Source organism: Lynx canadensis, chromosome C1 (assembly GCF_007474595.2).
Source record: "Lynx canadensis isolate LIC74 chromosome C1, mLynCan4.pri.v2, whole genome shotgun sequence".
Lineage (NCBI taxonomy): Eukaryota > Metazoa > Chordata > Mammalia > Carnivora > Felidae > Lynx > Lynx canadensis.
In genome coordinates, this window is record NC_044310.1 from 186392132 (window position 1) to 186413371 (window position 21240).

At 41.5% G+C, this 21240-nt stretch overlaps 1 pseudogene; it reads left to right on the forward strand.

Annotated features, from left to right (window-relative positions):
* The window catches only part of LOC115519897, a 74857-nt pseudogene that overhangs the window by 44691 nt on the left and 8926 nt on the right, over positions 1 to 21240 (forward strand).

The window sequence follows — 21240 nt, forward strand, 5'->3', positions numbered from 1 at the left end:
ACAGAACCTAGTACCCTCTTCTAAATAACTAGAATGGAGAGTTCTATAAGCTTTTAGTCTTTTGCTAAAATCTGGAAGAGTGCTTTTTTTTTTTGACCATTTTGCATGACTCACATTTTGTTGCCCCAAGAAATAATTTCAAGAAATCCTTTGACTCCTGGCAAAAATAACTCTTCACTTATTTTAACAGCACAGGAATCTTTTGACTAATTTTTGTTGTTGTTGCTATTCTTAATTGAATTACAGTTGACATACACTGGCTAGTTTTAAAGTGAAAATACTGAAGTATTTAGTACTTTATTTCATTTTAAAGTAAAAATGCCTTCCAAGTATTTAAACTAGGGCCAAATGCCTCTTCTGGTATAACCTACAAAATGGTAAGGATAAGGATGTACTGGGCAAGCCAAAGTATCAGCTAAACCAGCAAGAGCTGGCTGGTTTTAGGGAAAGAAACAACCTCAACTTTGCCTTTTCTTTTTTAAGTTTATTTATTTATTTTATTTATTTATTTATTTATTTTTTGCAACCAAAATAGAAAATATTTTATTGTTGTTTTAAATACAAACATGAAAAATACTGAAAATCACATGAGAATCAACAATAACAAAAACCACATAAAGAAATAGTGTGTGCAGGGCACTTGGGTGGGTCAGTCGGTTAAGCATCCGATGGGCTCAGGTCATGATCTCACGTTCTGTGAGTTCGAGCCCCGCGTCAGGCTCCATGCTGACAGCTCAGAGCCTGGAGCCTGCTTCAGATTCTGTGTCTCTCTCTCTCTCTCTCTCTCTCTCTCTCTCTCTTTCTCTGCCCCTCCCCTGCTCTGTCTCTCTCGCTCTTAAAAATAAATAAACATAAAACAAAATTTAAAAAAAAGTTACCTGGGCAGGTAAAAACAAAAGCTGCAAAACAAAAAAACCCTTTAACTTAGAGACCTTAAGAAAGTTGCTGACATCCCCTGTGTCCTCACTTTTGTCATCTATAAAATGGGCACAGGACTTGCCACCTCCTCCTCCCACCAAGATTTTGTGAGGCTTCACCGAGACCAGCACAGGCTGTGTCTCACAGGCCTGGCTCACACAGGACACACAGAACATGATGTTCTGTTTCCTGTGATCTTTCTTTCATCATTTCTCTTGCCTCCTTTCTGTGAGTCTATTCTGTCCTGAGGAATCAATCCCATGGACATCCTGCTCCTGTGGATTGTAGCCCTCTCTCTCTGGGCTGATGATTATAGAGTCTTCAGGAGATTTGTAAGCCCACTCAAGGCACTTCTCACCCAGTAGCCTAGTGTGGAGGTAGGCATCAGAAGTTTTTTTTTTTTTTTTTTTTTTTTATGAAGTTTATTGACAAATTGGTTTCCATACAACACCCAGTGCTCATCCCAAAAGGTGCCCTCCTCAATACCCATCACCCACCCGCCCCTCCCTCCCACCCCCCATCAACCCTCAGTTTGTTCTCAGTTTTTAACAGTCTCTTATGCTTTGGCTCTCTCCCACTCTAACGTCTTTTTTTTTTTTTTTTCCTTCCCCTCCCCCATGGGTTCCTGTTAAGTTTCTCAGGATCCACATAAGAGTGGAACCATATGGTATCTGTCTTTCTCTGTATGGCTTATTTCACTTAGCATCACACTCTCCAGTTCCATCCACGTTGCTACAAAAGGCCATATTTCATTTTTTCTCATTGCCACGTAGTATTCCATTGTGTATATAAACCACAATTTCTTTATCCATTCATCAGTTGATGGACATTTAGGCTCTTTCCATAATTTGGCTATTGTTGAGAGTGCTGCTATGAACATTGGGGTACAAGTGCCCCTATGCATCAGTACTCCTGTATCCCTTGGGTAGATTCCTAGCAGTGCTATTGCTGGGTCATAGGGTAGGTCTATTTTTAATTTTCTGAGGAACCTCCACACTGCTTTCCAGAGCGGCTGCACCAATTTGCATTCCCACCAACAGTGCAAGAGGGTTCCCGTTTCTCCACATCCTCTCCAGCATCTATAGTCTCCTGATTTGTTCATTTTGGCCACTCTGACTGGCGTGAGGTGATACCTGAGTGTGGTTTTGATTTGTATTTCCCTGATAAGGAGCGACGCTGAACATCTTTTCATGTGCCTGTTGGCCATGTGGATGTCTTCTTTAGAGAAGTGTCTATTCATGTTTTCTGCCCATTTCTTCACTGGGTTATTTGTTTTTCGGGTGTGGAGTTTGGTGAGCTCTTTATAGATTTTAGATACTAGCCCTTTGTCCGATATGTCATTTGCAAATATCTTTTCCCATTCCGTTGGTTGCCTTTTAGTTTTGTTGGTTGTTTCCTTTGCTGTGCAGAAGCTTTTTATCTTCATAAGGTCCCAGTAATTCACTTTTGCTTTTAATTCCCTTGCCTTTGGGGATGTGTCGAGTAAGAGATTGCTACGGCTGAGGTCAGAGAGGTCTTTTCCTGCTTTCTCCTCTAAGGTTCTGATGGTTTCCTGTCTCACATTTAGGTCCTTTATCCATTTTGAGTTTATTTTTGTAAATGGTGTGAGAAAGTGGTCTAGTTTCAACCTTCTGCATGTTGCTGTCCAGTTCTCCCAGCACCATTTGTTAAAGAGGCTGTCTTTTTTCCATTGGATGTTCTTTCCTGCTTTGTCAAAGATGAGTTGGCCATATGTTTGTGGGTCTAGTTCTGGGGTTTCTATTCTATTCCATTGGTCTGTGTGTCTGTTTTTGTGCCAATACCATGCTGTCTTGATGATGACAGCTTTGTAGTAGAGGCTAAAGTCTGGGATTGTGATGCCTCCTGCTTTGGTCTTCTTCTTCAGAATTCCTTTGGCTATTCGGGGCCTTTTGTGGTTCCATATGAATTTTAGGATTGCTTGTTCTAGTTTCGAGAAGAATGCTGGTGCAATTTTGATTGGGATTGCATTGAATGTGTAGATAGCTTTGGGTAGTATTGACATTTTGACAATATTTATTTTTCCAATCCATGAGCAGGGAATGTCTTTCCATTTCTTTAAATCTTCTTCAATTACTTTCATAAGCTTTCTATAGTTTTCAGCATACAGATCCTTTACATCTTTGGTTAGATTTATTCCTAGGTATTTTATGCTTCTTGGTGCAATTGTGAATGGGATCAGTTTCTTTATTTGTCTTTCTGTTGCTTCATTGTTAGTGTATAAGAATGCAACTGATTTCTGGACATTGATTTTGTATCCTGCAACTTTGCTGAATTCATGTATCAGTTCTAGCAGACTTTTGGTGGAGTCTATCGGATTTTCCATGTATAATATCATGTCATCTGCAAAAAGCGAAAGCTTGACTTCATCTTTGCCAATTTTGATGCCTTTGATTTCCTTTTGTTGTCTGATTGCTGATGCTAGAACTTCCAGCACTATGTTAAACAACAACGGTGAGAGTGGGCATCCCTGTCGTGTTCCTGATCTCAGGGAAAAAGCTCTCAGTTTTTCCCCGTTGAGGATGATGTTAGCTGTGGGCTTTTCATAAATGGCTTTTATGATCTTTAAGTATGTTCCTTCTATCCCGACTTTCTCAAGGGTTTTTATTAAGAAAGGGTGCTGGATTTTGTCAAAGGCCTTTTCTGCATCGATTGACAGGATCATATGGTTCTTCTCTTTTTTTTTGTTAATGTGATGTATCACGTTGATTGATTTGCGAATGTTGAACCAGCCCTGCATCCCAGGAATGAATCCCACTTGATCATGGTGAATAATTCTTTTTATATGCTGTTGAATTCGATTTGCTAGTATCTTATTGAGAATTTTGGCATCCATATTCATCAGGGATATTGGCCTGTAGTTCTCTTTTTTTACTGGGTCTCTGTCTGGTTTAGGAATCAAAGTAATACTGGCTTCATAGAATGAGTCTGGAAGTTTTCCTTCCCTTTCTATTTCTTGGAATAGCTTGAGAAGGATAGGTATTATCTCTGCTTTAAACGTCTGGTAGAACTCCCCTGGGAAGCCATCTGGTCCTGGACTCTTATTTGTTGGGAGATTTTTGATAACCGATTCAATTTCTTCGCTGGTTATGGGTCTGTTCAAGCTTTCTATTTCCTCCTGATTGAGTTTTGGAAGAGTGTGGGTGTTCAGGAATTTGTCTATTTCTTCCAGGTTGTCCAATTTGTTGGCATATAATTTTTTATAGTATTCCCTGATAATTGTTTGTATCTCTGAGGGATTGGTTGTAATAATTCCATTTTCATTCATGATTTTATCTATTTGGGTCATCTCCCTTTTCTTTTTGAGAAGCCTGGCTAGAGGTTTGTCAATTTTGTTTATTTTTTCAAAAAACCAACTCTTGGTTTCGTTGATCTGCTCTACAGTTTTTTTAGATTCTATATTGTTTATTTCTGCTCTGATCTTTATTATTTCTCTTCTTCTGCTGGGTTTAGGCTGCCTTTGCTGTTCTGCTTCTATTTCCTTTAGGTGTGCTGTTAGATTTTGTATTTGGGATTTTTCTTGTTTCTTGAGATAGGCCTGGATTGCAATGTATTTTCCTCTCAGGACTGCCTTCGCTGCGTCCCAAAGCGTTTGGATTGTTGTATTTTCATTTTCGTTTGTTTCCATATATTTTTTGATTTCTTCTCTAATTGCCTGGTTGACCCACTCATTCGTTAGTAGGGTGTTCTTTAACCTCCATGCTTTTGGAGGTTTTCCAGACTTTTTCCTGTGGTTGATTTCAAGCTTCATAGCATTGTGGTCTGAAAGTATGCATGGTATAATTTCAATTCTTGTAAACTTATGAAGGGCTGTTTTGTGACCCAGTATATGATCTATCTTGGAGAATGTTCCATGTGCACTTGAGAAGAAAGTATATTCTGTTGCTTTGGGATGCAGAGTTCTAAATATATCTGTCAAGTCCATCTGATCCAGTGTCTCATTCAGGGCCCTTGTTTCTTTATTGACCGTGTGTCTAGATGATCTATCCATTTCTGTAAGTGGGGTGTTAAAGTCCCCAGCAATTACCACATTCTTATCAATAAGGTTGCTTCTGTTTATGAGTAATTGTTTTATATATTTGGGGGCTCCGGTATTCGGCGCATAGACATTTATAATTGTTAGCTCTTCCTGATGGATAGACCCTGTAACTATTATATAATGTCCTTCTTCATCTCTTGTTACAGCCTTTAATTTAAAGTCTAGTTTGTCTGATATAAGTATGGCTACTCCAGCTTTCTTCTGGCTTCCAGTAGCATGATACATAGTTCTCCATCCCCTCACTCTGAATCTAAAGGTGTCCTCAGGTCTAAAATGAGTCTCTTGTAGACAGCAAATAGATGGGTCTTGTTTTTTTATCCATTCTGATACCCTATGTCTTTTGGTTGGCGCATTTAATCCATTTACATTCAGTGTTATTATAGAAAGATACGGGTTTAGAGTCATTGTGATGTCTGTATGTTTTATGCTTGTAGTGATGTCTCTGGTACTTTGTCTCACAGGGTCCCCCTTAGGATCTCTTGTAGGGCTGGTTTAGTGGTGACAAATTCCTTCAGTTTTTGTTTGTTTGGGAAGACCTTTATCTCTCCTTCTATTCTAAATGACAGACTTGCTGGATAAAGGATTCTCGGCTGCATATTTTTGCTGTCTAGCACCCTGAAAATCTCGTGCCAATTCTTTCTGGCCTGCCAAGTTTCAAAAGAGAGATCAGTCACGAGTCTTATAGGTCTCCCTTTATATGTGAGGGCACGTTTACCCCTTGCTGCTTTCAGAATTTTCTCTTTATCCTTGTATTTTGCCAGTTTCACTATGATATGTCGTGCAGAAGATCGATTCAAGTTACGTCTGAAGGGAGTTCTCTGTGCCTCTTGGATTTCAATGCCTTTTTCCTTCCCCAGTTCAGGGAAGTTCTCAGCTATTATTTCTTCAAGTACCCCTTCAGCACCTTTCCCTCTCTCTTCCTCCTCTGGGATACCAATTATGCGTATATTATTTCTTTTTAGTGTATCACTTAGTTCTCTAATTTTTCCCTCATACTCCTGGATTTTTTTATCTCTCTTTTTCTCAGCTTCCTCTTTTTCCATAACTTTATCTTCTAGTTCACCTATTCTCTCCTCTGCCTCTTCCATCCGAGCCGTGGTGGTTTGCATTTTGTTTTCCATTTCCTTTAAAGCGTTTTTCAGCTCCTCGTGACTGTTCCTTAGTCCCCTGATGTCTGTAGCAAGAGATTCTCTGCTGTCCTGTATGCTGTTTTCCAGCCCAGCGATTAATTTTATGACTATTATTCTAAATTCACTTTCTGTTATATTATTTAAATCCTTTTTGATCAGCTCATTAGCTGTTGTTATTTCCTGGAGATTCTTCTGAGGGGAATTCTTCCGCTTGGTCATTTTGGATAGTCCCTGGTGTGGTGAGGGCCTGCAGGGCACTTCCCCTGTGCTGTGGTGTATAACTGGAGTTGGTGGGCGGGGCCGCAGTCCGACCTGATGTCTGCCCCCAGCCCACCGCTGGGGCCACAGTCAGACTGGTGTGTGCCTTCTCTTCCCCTCTCCTAGGGGCGGGATTCACTGTGGGGTGGCGTGGCCCGTCTGGGCTACTTGCACACTGCCAGGCTTGTGATGCTGGGGATCTGGCGTATTAGCTGGGGTGGGAAGGCAAGGTGCACAGCGGCAGGGGGGGCAGGCTTAGCTCGCTTCTCCTTAGGTGATCCTCTTCAGGAGGGGCCCTGTGGCAGCCGGAGGGAGTCAGATCGCTGCCGGAGGTTTGGCTCCACAGAAGCACAGAGTTGGGTGTTCGCGCGGAGCGAGCAATTTCCCTGGCCGGAGCCGGTTCCCTTTGGGATTTTGGCTGGGGGATGGGCGGGGGAGATGGCGCTGGCGAGCGCCTTTGTTCCCCGCCAAACTGAGCTCTGTCGTCCGGGGGCTCCGCAGCTCACCCTCCCTTTGTCCTCCAGCCTTCCCGCTTTCCGAGCAGAGCTGTTAACTTATGACCTCCCAGATGCTAAGTCGCGCTTGCTGTCGGAACACAGTCCGTCAGGCCCCTCCGCTTTTGCAAGCCGGACTCGGGGGCTCTGCTTGGCCGGCGAGCCGCCCCTCCGCCCCGGCTCCCTCCCGCCAGTCCGTGGAGCGTGCACCGCCTCGCCGCCCTTCCTACCCTCTTCCGTGGGCCTCTCGTCTGCACTTGGGTCCGGTGACTCTGTTCTGCTAATCCTCTGGCGGTTTTCTGGGTTATTTAGGCAGGTGTAGGTGGAATCTAAGTGATCAGCAGGACGCGCGGTGAGCCCAGCGTCCTCCTACGCCGCCATCTTCCCTATTTATTTATTTTGAGAGAGACAGCGAGAGGCAGGAAGGGGCAGAGAGAGAGGGAGAAAGAAAGAGAGTCCCAATTGGGCTCTGCACTGTCAACCCTGAGCCTGACTCAGGCCTCAAACCCATGAAGTGCAAGACCATGACCTGAGCCTGAAACCCATGACTCAAGCTTCAAACCCATGACCTGCAAGACTGACTGAGCCACCCAGGCGCCCCCTCAGCTTTGCCATTTTAAATCTTTGTGTCCTTTTACAAGCTACTTATCTTCTTTGATTCAATAATTCTAATATCACCTAACTGAGGTACATATTATTATTAACCCACCTCCACCCTGATTTTACAGAGGAGGAAATGACAGTTTAATACCTTGGCCAAAGTCACCGAACAAAGAGATGACAGTGCCTGGATATGTGGCCAGGTTTGTCTGTATGCTCAAATCCAGCACATCATGGATCTCACCATCCCACTTGACAGATGAGGAAACTGAGGCCAAGAGAGAGGAAGGGAATGACCCAGAGTCATACAGCTATTTGTGCACAATGAAGATTAATTAGAAAAAAGTAGTTTAAGGGCACCGGGGTGGCTCAGCTGCTTAAGCATCTGACTCTTGATATCTGCTCAGGTCATAATCTCATGGTCATGAGATTGAGCCCCGGGTCAGGCTTGGCCATGCTGAGCATGGAACCTGCTTGGGATTCTCTCTCTCTTCCTTTCTCTCTCTGCCTCTCCCTCTCTCCAAAAATAAATAAATAAACATTTTAAAAAAACAAAGAAAAAAGTGGTTTAACCAAATGATACAAAGTCCAGCTCTCCACAAACTAAAGCAACTTGCTCCCCATAAACCAAATATCACTGAGAGCCCCCAGTCTGGGACTTTCAACTGAACATTGTCCTGTGTTTATGCCTTACAGGTGAGGTCCACATAGAAGGGCAGGAAAATTTTTACATGGAAATGCAAACTATCTTGGCTATCCCAAAAGAAGAAGATAAAGAAATGGCGTTACAGCTTGGAACCCAGTTTTCAAGCCATGTGCAAGTAACCAGATATTTTTGGAAAATGAGACTCCAGATGACGGTAGGCTGTGAGGCCCTGACAACCAGGCACTCTGCTCTAGAGGACTTTTGATTCCTTCCACTTCTATGCCTCCGATGCTCTGTGTATTTGATATTAGCTACAGTCCAGAATGAAGAAAAATGGGGCAATATTTCCCTGAAAGGGAAAATATTTTGCTACCTTCCAAAATTTAGGGCAAGATTTATCTTACCCTTATAACAATTGATGGTGAAAAACCTAATCTCAGGGAGGTCAAAGCCTTAGTATTATATTTAAATCTCCCTTTGTAGTTCATTTGTGTTGCTTCTTTGTCTGAATATTTTCATGTATTAGTGATGCACCAGTAAAGTGATTGCATTTCCTGTGCAATAGCAGATGATTTCCAATCCTAGTCTAGTGGTTGAGATATAAGGCATGGCTGCACCTAGGCAAGTAAAGGATTCTCTGAAATTCCCCTCTTCTGAAATGTGGAGTTGTTGGGCCTAGAATTGTGCCTGGCACAGGAGGATATTTAAATATTTATACTGGGAGGAGGAGTAATGAAGAGCATCACTGAGGGGGAAAGCTGATGGCTTCCTGGTGGAGCAGAGTGAGTTGGTGCTTTGGGGTCCTAAAGGGATGGATAGACTCAATGAGAGGAGGAAGCTGCTATTCAAGGCAAAATGAAAGGCTGAGAGGACTGATGTTGAGCTGGGTTGTTACTGGGGCCTCTGTGGTTACAAGTTTTAACGTGGAACAGCATAGGAGTGAGGAGTTATGGCTTTGCCCCTAAAAAGCCATGTGATCTCCCACAAGCTGCCAAGTACCAATATCTTTTTCTATAAATTGAAGGAGATGATAAAGATCACCTCTGAAGTCTCTTTTGACAGAGAGTATGTAGCTCTGGGCTCCAAATGGATAACATGTATGTCCCAGGTCACCATTGCTGCCTACCAACAATACCTTCTAAGGTATGATTAGTCAACTTCATGAGGCATTTCCCAGGGGTAACTGGGGCACAGGACAGTCACAGCTCACAGCCCAGAACCTGGGTCAGTATCAAAAGCAGTCCCAATAAAGGATTTGTATAAACAGAGAAGGTCTAAGAATGACTAACAAGCACGTGAAAAGATGCTCACAGCCTTAGTCACCAGAGAAATGCAAATCAAAACTATAGTGAGATACAACTTCACACACACTAGAATGAGTATAAATCATAAGACAGTAATAACTATTGATAAAGATGTGGAGAAATTGAAATCTTCATACATTGCTGGTGGGCATGAAAAATGGCACAGCCATTTTTGGAAAATACCATGGCAGTTTCTAAGGATGTTAAAGATAGTGACTACATAACCCAACAATTCCATAACTAGGTATCTACCCAAGAGAATTAAAGGCATGTGTCCACACAAAAATTTATACACGAATAGCCAAAAGTAGAAACAACCCAAATGTCCATCAATTGATGAATGGGTAAGCAAAATATGGTATATCTCTACTTTGGAATATTATGCAGCCATAAAAAAGAATGGAGTACTATTCCATGAATGAACCTTGACAACATTATGCCAAGTTAAAGAAGCCAGACCACGAAAGACCACATATTGTAAGATTACATTTATATGAAATGTTCCAAACAGGCAAATCTATGGAGACAAAAAGTAGATTAGTAGTTGTCTAGTACTAGGGGACTGGAGGAAGATAAGGAGTCACTGCTTGGTAGATCCAGGTTTCTTTGAAGATGCTTAAAATGTTCTAAAATTAGATTATGGTGATGGTTGCACAACTTTGTAAATATTCTAAGTGCTAAATAACTGAGTTTCTTTGACTAGGCAGAGGGCTAGATAATGGTACATGGGTGAGGAAATAAACTATTAAATTGCACTTATGTGGCTTTGGGGACTCAACCTCTTGCAGGAATTTGTGGCTGCAGCATTAAACGTTCCAAGGAGTAGAATCACCTGCCACATGGAAAGAACTGGAGGAGTGCTTGGAGTAACCAAGCCTGCTCTGCTAGTGATGAGGGAGCATAAGGCAAGGGTTATGTGTGACATTCCTCAGGCACTCCTGGCTGCCTAAGAACAAAGGAAAGGAGAAAACAAATGGTTAACTGATAGAGATCACAATCATGCAGGACATGAGTCTCCATCAGTTTACAAATGTCTTAGTAGATTACAAGAAAAAGGCCATCTTATCAATAGCCTAATCTCCAGAAACCTATAGACTCAGTTTCCTGGAGCCCCAACATTACCCTCCCCTCCATAGTGATGTGGGAAACAAAGATAAGAAGGAAATGGGGGCACTTAGGTGGCTGAGTCAGTTAAGCATCCAACTTCAGTTCAGGTCATGATCTCGTGATCTGTGGGTTCAAGCCCAGCATCAGGCTCTGTGCTGACAGCTCAAAGCCTGGAGCCTGTTTGGATTCTGTGTCTCCCTTTCTCTTTGCCCCTCCCACACTTGTGCTCTGTCTCTCTCTCACTCTCTCAAAAGTAAATAAACATTAAAAATTAAAAAAAAATTTTTTTTAATGTTTTATTTACTTTTGAGGGAGACAGAGACAGAATGCAAGTGGGTTAGGGGCAGAAAGAGAGAGAGAGATACAGAATCTGAAGTAGGCTCCAGGCTCCACGCTGTCAGCACATAGCCCGACGCGGGGCTCAAACTCACGAGCTGTGAGATCATGACCTGAGCTGAAGTTGGTCGCTCAACCGACTGAGCCACCCAGGTGCCCCTAAAAAAACTTTTTTTAAGTTAAGATGGAAATGGTAGATAAAATTAAATTTTCTTATAACCTGCAGCCCATTTATAAATACTTTAGGCAAATACAGAGCAGAACATTTCTCCAGAACTCCCTACTGTCTTAATGTTAATGTCTTACCAGAGGGAAAATAACTTTAGCTTGACAATAGCAAGGCCTCCAGTATCTTCTGAGTCCTCTTTAGCATATGAAAGTCTTTCTGGAGGCCTCTCTTTTGCCTTTACCTCCCATAACTCCATAGTATATAACCAATCACTCTTCACAACCCCAGTCTTGTCCCCATGCTTTAATAAAATCACTTTTTTGCATCAAAGACGTCTAAAAAATCATTTCTTGGCCATCAGCTCCAGACCCCACCACTCCAAAACCCCATCACTAGGAGCTGTCAGTGCCATGGTCCACCAACAAGTAAGAGTCACCATAACAGCTGTGACTGTCAGCAGTCCTGGCTGTGCCAATGCCATCATGTCCTTCTAGTCCTGTACCACGGCTTGCTTTTGTCCCACTGGTCATAGACTCTCATCTCCAAAGGGTATGTTTAGCATGTGGTGAAGAACACTGGACCTGAGCCAGAAGATCTGTGTTCAAGCCCTGCTCTTGAACTGCCACTCACTCACAAGGTCACCTTGACAAGCCCCCTCAGTTTCCTCACCCACAAATTGGTGAAAGTAATCTACCTGTCTTATAAGATTTTTGTGTAAAATAGATGTAATCACTATAAGTTTTGACTCAGATGTAACATGTATTACTTTTTCATTGACTTTAATTCTTTAAAATGTTTATGTTTTATTTATTTATTTTAACGTTTTATTTATTTTTGAGACAGAGAGAGACAGAGCATGAACGGGGGAGGGTCAGAGAGAAGGAGACACAGAATCTGAAACAGGCTCCAGGCTCTGAGCTGTCAGCACAGAGCCCGATGAGGGGCTCGAACTCACGGACCATGAGATCATGACCTGAGCCAAAGTCGGCCGCTTAACTGACTGAGCCACCCAGGCACCCCAAAATGTTTATGTTTTAAATCATTAAAATAAATCAAGCTGAAATTATCTGAGTAGAGGGAGGATCAAAACCCTAACCTTACAGGGAACATGTTTTATCATGAAATACACTAGGGTCTGCTGCTCCTAGGAATGTTCACTTAGCCTCTGCATCATGCAGATGGAATAAACAGACACAGGAATAGCCATGACTTTTGTGAACCTTGTAACTACCAAACTTCACTAAATATTCAAGACAAACTTAACTTGTCCCAGGCTACCACTACAGAAAGAAAAACTGTGAACACCTTAGTTCATTGGCACTTTGCAACAATAGAAAAGGTTGCCTTATAATTGTAAGTTTGCAGGCACTGGGGGTATCCCCTCAGAAGCCAGAGGTGCCCTCAATGGGCATTCTATGAACAAGGAGCCTGAATGCAAAGGAGGCTGAGTTCAACAAATCATTGGTTCTCAACCTTTCCAGCCTCACATCCTCCTATGGTGTTTTAATGACCCTTTTAATATCCCAAAGTAAAGTTCATAATAATATAACCTGCTTATACACATAACTGCAAAATAATCACACAATGCCTTAATGTTGTGTAAAAAATTAAAGGAAAGTAACTTATAACGAAATAATGTATAATTTGGATATATAAATTCTTAGATATGACTAAACCAGAATAATAATAGTAGGCATGGGGTGTTTTAGTTGTTGTTGTGAATTTTTTTTTTTTATTTTTAAAAAAAAAATTTTTTTTTCAACGTTTATTTATTTTTGGGACAGAGAGAGACAGAGCATGAACGGGGGAGGGTCAGAGAGAGAGGGAGACACAGAATCGGAAACAGGCTCCAGGCTCTGAGCCATCAGCCCAGAGCCTGATGCGGGGCTTGAACTCACGGACCGCGAGATCGTGACCTGGCTGAAGTCGGACGCTTAACCGACTGCGCCACCCAGGCGCCCCTGTTGTTGTGAATTTTAATGTCCCCACAAGCTTTTAAATTGTTGTTTAAAGCATGTGACTACCCCCATTGAAAACCACTAAGCCTGATTATCTCAAGCCCCCTTCCCCCATCTCTTTGCTTCTACAATTTATGAAGCATCCCGCATATTAACAGAGTCATTTCCCCTAGGGCTGGCCACCCAATTGGTCTTTTCTAGAGTGTGATGATGACATGCTGATAACTGGTGGCCACCACCCATTCCTCGGAAAATACAAAGTGAGTGAGATCAAAACTTTTAGGAAATGCCTAAAAGATTGTTCAGTGATAACCAACCAACAGTAAAGACAATTACCAAATTCCACACCACTTGCAAGGTGTATTTGGATGCTGCCTAAAACTGATCAAGACTTTCTGCTGGAATCCTAGTCAAATGGGGCATCAGCTTCCATGTCCCTCCAAGTAACTGTCACATCAAATCATGTTCATAAGTTAGGTAGACTGACAACGGTGATCAGATGTGTTTGTTTAGAAGCATGGTTGTATTGAGAAGGTGATTTTACTGATATCACTTTGCAGATTGGATTCATCAACAATGGTGTGATCAAAGCTGCTGATGTGAGTATTAATAGCGGATGCACTCCTTATGAATCTGAGTCAGTAAGAAATATGCCTTTTCCATAGGTTACCAGTTGAGCTGTATGTGCCATACTTTATTCATATGAATATTTATCATATAAAGTAGATAAATTCTGTGAAGAATTCTAGTTAGAGATAAAATTTGGTTAAGTGGTTTTGAATATTTGATAGATGAGAAGTTTTGTTTTGTTTTGCTTTAATTCAGGTAACAAAGTTCATTGTGATGAAATCTGAAAATTCATATTATATTCGTAATTTTCGGTGCCAGGGTAGGTCTTGCAAAACAAATTTGCCATCCAACACTGCCTTTGAGGATTTGGCTTCCCCAAGGCTCAGTGATAGTGGTAGCTTACATAACTGCTGTGGCTTCTCAGCATAACTTACCACCTGAAGAGGTAGTAAGTCAGAACCCCCTAACAAAACTTTGACATCACTGGTTCAAATATATCTTGAGTATTGACATATAGCATTGGCTTCTAAACAGATTCAAAGAAATAAAGTACACTGCGTATCAGCTTTTGATATTAACAAGTCAACCACAAAATGTAATGGACTTAAAACAACAGAAAGCACTTCCTCTGGTTCTGAAGGTCAGCTGGGTAGCTCTTCTGGGCCAGCTCCACTGCAGCTTTATGGTCTAAGACAGCTTTACCTACATGTCTGGTGATCACTGGGCTGATTAGTCTAGGAGAGATCTCAGCTAGGAAGGATCATGTCAACTTCAGAGTTTCATCCTCCAGTAGACTAACCCAGAATAGTTCTTATGGTAGTAGTTACAGAGTTCCCAAGAGTGACAAGAATGTGGCCAGCCCTAATGCACAATCCCTTTTCAAGTGTCTGCCTGTGTTAATACGTATTGTCCCTTTGGCCCAAGCAAGTCATATGGCCAATCCCAGAGTCAGGGTGAAACCACCTAAAGGCATGAATACAGAGAATGGAATGATTGCCATTTATGCAAACATTCTACCACAGTTCAAGATTTTGTGGAGCTAATTTGAACTTGAAATGTTGTGTGTGAGTAGAATAATTTTGAGTCAAAATTTTGTCTCACCACTAACAAAACTTGTGACAGGGCTCATAATAGTTGGTACCTGCTATTTCTCAGAATTATGGTGAAGTTAATTGAGATATGGAACATATGAAGTGCTCACCAGTAGTTTCTACTGTTAGTATAATTATTGTTATAATTGTTATGTTTATACATGTATACTTGCACTTGCATATTTACAGCCGTTTTTTAGAAAAACTTTCTTCATATCAGGTGTATAACAAAAATGTATGCTTTGTAATAGACTAAGCATATACCCTTAAAATCCATGTTATTGTCTCTCAGGTTAAAGAAATGAACATGTATAAAAGGATTAGCAAAACAACTTATAAGCAGACATTTAATCCAGAGCCCTTGTGAAGATGTTGGAAAGAATGTCTGGAGAAATCTTCATCCTATGGTAGGGAACTCACTGTGAAGGAATTTAACAAAAAGAACTACTGGAAGAAGAGGAGGCTTGCCATGGTCCCCAGAAAATTTACCACTGGGTCCCTGTGGCTGACTACAGTCAGGTGAGGTTGAGAGAGGTGTCTTCTTCTCACCAGAAACAGTTTTCCACATGACTGACTGTCTGAAAATGGCAACTGTATGCAACTGGGGATGGTCCCCTGTGGGGAGAAAGAAGAAACTGGGGAGGTTTCCTAAAGCAGGAAACAAAGTGGATTTAGGCAAGCATTGGGGACCACAGGTATCAGATGGGCAGATCTGGTGCAACACACTACCAGGGACTCGAAAATGATGAGCAGATAAAGTCCAGCTCAAGGGGTCTGACCTAGAGCAGAGCCCTAGACATGAGTATTGAGGTTTGAGGTCTAATTTCAAATCCATGAGAGAATTGGGGAAAATAAGGGGATCTCTTTCTGTCCTTCCTAAATTCTTAGTGGCAGCAGTGGGGTCATTTGAAGAAACACAAGAGAACAGACAGACCTGCCCCATTCACACAGGAATTTGAAGTTACTATATTAAAGCTCAGTGACTGCTGTGCCTTCTCTTTAGTTTCACCTTTAACAGTTTTTCATAGAGTTCTGTTTCTGATTCTTCTATTTTTTTACTTCCATCCCCATCGATCTCTGAAGTGTCCCCTTAACCAACCCATGCCAAGGAAGGAAGATGGGAGGCCTCCTTCATGGTGTGAATGAGGTGTGGCCAAGCTGTCTCTTACCCAGTTATCTTCTGTACACACTCTCCCTTGGGGTCCACTAACAAGGCAAAAAGCAAAATGAGAGGGAGAGAGGAGAAGGCCAGGAGGCGAAGGCTGCACTTCTGGGAGTAGGTGCTGTTTCCCCCAGGTAGCGTTTCTCAAGTCAGAATAATATGCAGACCCCCTTTAAAGGAAAAAATTTTTGTAGATTCTCAATGACCACTTAAATTATTTATTTTAATATTATTTATCTGTGTATAAACTCAAAGCAAGGAATAAACTTCTTATAGCTCTTAGGCCCTTATGAAATACAAACAACATTGGAAATTACCTAAAAATAGTATCATAAATGCCAGTAAGAAAATAGTAATGTTAACTTAATGTAGTAGATGATGTTGCTTCTTTAAAACTACATCCTCACTCATAAAATGATGGTAGTTCTGGCTGCTGCTGCACAAGGCATTTTGAAGTCTTTATCCCGAATGCCTCTGTATGGTGTGATGACTCACTGTCCCACCTCTTATCATCTCTAATATACCCCATTATTAAAGTAGTCCTACTTGGTGCTTATACAGTCATCACCATAAAATCTAACATGGGCTCTGAAAGCATGTGGCAATACTCGCTGGTATCTGGTTATCCATTACTCTTGTTAAATTACCATAAGGTGAAAATAGAAAGTTTAAAAGTTCTTGGAGAGAACTTGACAGTTCTGAGAATACAGTTGCAGACTCAGGAAACTAGCATAGGTAAATTAGTTGATATTTTCTATGCTTTGTAGCAGGACACAGGCATCAACACAGGGGGTAGAGGTCCCAAGGAAGCCCATGCAGGATGCTGGGCCATGTGCACCAGCATATGAGAGGGATTTCTGTAAAGAAAAATTACAGTGACTTGCAGAACCCCCCAATACAGCAACATAGTCCAGCCTCCTCCCTCCTATGGCTGGTCCCTAGACTATGGATTCTTCCACTAGAGCAGCCAGCCCCAGAGGAAGACAACAGCTGTTAGTTTGAAGGAGCCAGCCTGGCATAGGTGTGGAGAACACTGGACTCAAGCTAAGAGTTATGGGTTCCAGTCTTGACTCTATTACCAACTAGGCATGTGAGTCTGGCCATTCTCCTCCTCCCTAGGCTTCTATTGCCCCATGTGCAAAGTGAAGAATTTTGACTAAATCAATGGATCCCAAAACTGACCAAGCACCAAAATCACCTGGGAGCTTAAAAAATGGATACTTAGGCCCTTCCTCCAATCTTCTACTGAGTTGGAATTTCCAGAATGGGACCCATACTTTTTCCCTACCCTGATCCTGAGGGTCAGCAGCATTTGGAAACCATTAAAACATCTCAATATCTTCCAACTCTTCTAGTATCCAAGACAATTTGTGCCTGGAAATTACTTATACAAGTTCTATTTGCTCTAAAATTAATTTTCATGTCCTACAAGGGAAGAATAATAGACTATTGTGCAAGTTGGGGCTTTGCAGAGGCCTAAATCAATTACACAAGGCCTCCAGTATGCAGGAGACTGGTTGGAGGGGAGATGAGCTACCATTCATACATCAACATTTATGGTTTTTAAGTGTGGGAGTTATTGAAAGGGGTTGTCTGTTGCCACCTATAATGGCTTTCTTTTCCAGTATGAACAGTGAAACATTGGATCAATAAAGCAAAACTGTTCATCTGGTAACCTCAGCTAAACTTTCAGCAACATTTGGCCATATCAGTTTCCAAACTGGTGCAGCTATTTCCCCCAGGCTGCCACTCTAATCCACATCTGTTTTGATGACTCTGTCCTGGTGACTCATGGTGGCTGTGAAATGGGACAAGGCCATCACACCAAAATGATTCAGGTAAGATTAGTGCCCATCCTCTCCACTATAGAGAACTGTAGCACCTTACCGTCAGCCTAGCAACTGTGTTCTTTGTTGAGCAGGAGAAATACCATAATTTTAAATGCACAGATCAATTATAAGACTCATCTTGATTTCAGCAATGCGGAACTGCAAAGCGAAGGACTGGGTGTTAGAATTGAGGAAATATGTGATATATTCTTCCTGCATACAAAAGGTCTTCTGAAAAATGTGATGCCAGTTTTCAAAGAAAGAATACTTTCCAGCTTTATGGCACCTGCTCAAAGGAATGCTATGTTAATTCAGATCTTCAATTCGAAATGTATGTGTTTAATAGGATGAGAGATTATGTTTGTAGAATTCACATTCTACTTAAGAATTCCACATGACTGGCCTCCATGTACTAATTCAAAGAAATATTTCTAATACTGTTTAAAGAGTAAGAGATTATTTGCAGTAGGAAATTTCCCCTTCTTTTTTTCTTTTAAATAAGAATTTGTTGAATATTGAATCAAAAATGTGGGAGCCATTGGTGGGGTGGCAGGGAGTGGAGAGACAAAGCTTGTCTCCCAAATGAGAAATAGGGAGAAAATACTTTCTTTAAAAAAAATATTATTTAATAGTGTGCTCAGAATTGGGAAATTACAAAAATCCACAGGGCCTTCTTTGAACATATACTGCTTCTTTACAACAAAATCCTTATGCCTGCAAAATGTCCCACAAAAGAAACATACTCTGCTAAATTGTCTGTAAGTCACAAGAAGATGAAAGTGAAACAGTAAGATCCGGACCTCAACCTTGCCTGCGTGTGTCATACTAAGCAAGATGTCCCAGAGTGACCATAGTGCCACATGGTTCCTATGAAAGTGGTATAAAAGTACAAAAAGATTCTTTGGTTGGCCACATGTCCCTGAAAAGCAGCATATCTTTTACAGTGCCATTTAAAATCTTCAAACTCATAACCTGCATATAAAACCCAAGATGCTGTCTTAAATGCTTGTCCCGATAGGATACTCAGGTCTTATATTCAGTTCAAAAAGGAATTAAAGGTTTTTAATGGGGGGGGGGACTTAAAACCAATGAAATAAACAATATTTTTCTTCTACCTCTGGCAGGTGGCTGGTCAAGAACTAGACATCCCCCAGTCATAGATACATCTGTCTGAAGCACGCACCAGCATGGTGCCCAATCCTATCTTCACAGTGACATCCATGGGAATAGACATCAATGGGAAGGCTGTACAGGTGACTTCTCTTTCATTTATCAGTCCCTTGGTGACAGTGCTGGAAGAGACCTTGTCCTCACCCTTCTTTTATGGAAGATGAAACTGAGTCCAAGAGAAGTCATGTGGCTGGTTCCAGATCACTTAGCTAATTACCTACAGAGCCAAGACTCCAAGTCCAGTTTTCTTAGGCTCCCATTTGGTGCTTTTTCTGATGTCCTGGGCTGTTTTTCATAATTAATGTTCTGCTGTACCTTCAGCAACCTCCTTTTGTCTTAGGTGAGAGTGTCCCTCCCTGCTCTCACCCCAGCACACCAGAGAAGTACAGAGTAATCCCATCACTAATAGGACATCCTAATTCCAGGTAGGGCTTGGCCTGTCTTTTAACCTCTCTAAGGATCAGTTTCCTCTCTGCAAAACTTCACCCAAATACCACCCATCTCATAGAATCATTGGGTGGCTTACAAAGATCATGCAACAAAGCCGCCACCACCACCTCTCTCCTTCCCGCCCTCCAATGTCCAGAAAACCACTGATTAACCATTAGTCACCCACAAAGACAAACACCTAGATGAAAAGAGAAAATTTCAGCCTGTTGAATATGCCCATATATCATGTGAACCATGGATTCCCAAAGTATGTTCCTTGGAACAGTGATCCCATGACGTTCTCAGTGGGGGAAAAAAAGGATTCTATAGCCAAGAAGTTTGGAAAATATTACATACTACATCCCACTCATAGAGGCTTATGATGCATATTGGCATAATAAAGGCTCTGACAAGCCCCACAGCAAAGAAACCTCTTTAACTTTGTTTCACTGTTTTTGCCAAGCTTACTTAACCATGAAAACATTTTAATTAATAAAACCCCTCTTAATATACTATAGAATTAGCACCCAAGAGAAACACTCTGGGAAGTTCTAATTTGGTTAAAACATGTAGGTGACTGAGTCTATCTTTCATCTTTTATCCAGATTCTAGTTACCTTGCAGGCCCAGGTGCCAGAGAGACACCCAACACATAATGAGGCATAATCTCAAGCACTGATAAAGCAGGGACACACACACACACACACACACACACACACACAAAGAGGAAACAACATATTTTTAGAAATATTCTGATATTTTATAATGAAGAATCATCATAAGAAAAGTCGTAAATTTGTGTGACCTCTTTTATTGGTCCCACAGTGACTTAAACATTTACTGAGGACCTGTCATATGCTAGGTCCTGCTACAAACACTTAGGGAATAGCAGTGAGTGAAACACAGAGAGCTTGACCTCATAGCAGACAATGAATAAGTGCTTGAGCCTGGCCCTGAATGCAGCAAGGAAAGAAGCCATGCAGGTATTTGTAGGCAGAAAGATCTTACTGTGCTCGAGAAGCCACAACAGGTCAGGGGAACTGGAGCAGAGAGAGCAGAAGGGAGCAAAGTAGAAGAGGTAAGAAAAATAGCAGAGGGGTGAGGTTGGGGTATAAATGTTTATTGTTGAAGCTGGATAAGGGGAGCTAGTACACTATTCTCTGTACTTTTATGTATTTTGAAATGTTCTATAATGCAAAAAAAAAAAAAAGCTGGAAAAATTTGTATCTGGCATTTAGAGCTTTAATAGAGGAAGGTGACCCTACCAAGGAATATAAGGTGAGAGAATTCTCCATACAAAGAAAGGAGTTCAGGAGGTCACAAAAGTATGAAACTGTTCTCTGCAATATCTCACTCTCTTAAATAGGGGACACTTATCTTAGGAGACTATCAGACTGCTGACTGTAAAGTTATGTGTAGGAGTATGAGGTCAGGACACAATAAGGAGACAAATACCTGATATTTGAGCAGGCAGAAACCCTGTAACTTCGGTTTGCCTTGGATGTGGCCCTCTTTTAGAAGGCACCCATTTGTAATAAAGTCAGTGATTGAAAGATGAATGAACCAGAAAGACAGATTTATGAAAACAAGGATCTCCCTAACACATGAGAAGTCAGAAACCATTTCCCAAAGAGTGGATAATAGAAAAGAAGGAACAGAAACTAAGAGGGAACATGAGAGGTGTTCTGAGGCTAAGATGAATAAGTAAGGGCAGACATGAACAGATTTGTATTTGAAGTAAGGGTGGAAGCCAACTTGGGGCCCACTGATATCAGGGGTCAGCAGGTATAATCTCAAGGGCCTGAGATTTCACCTCAATCCTCCTTATTTTCATTTCACTAGTAATGTTTAAAAATTTTTAAAAGTACATTTTACATCATCAGAATGACCACTTTATAAGTGGGGTATTGCCATGAGATCTCTTTGCCCACATTTGGGACCAAGAACTATCTTTTGTGTCACGGCAACAAGAAAAGGGCAGAGGGGCACCTGGGTGGCTCAGTTAGGCGTCTG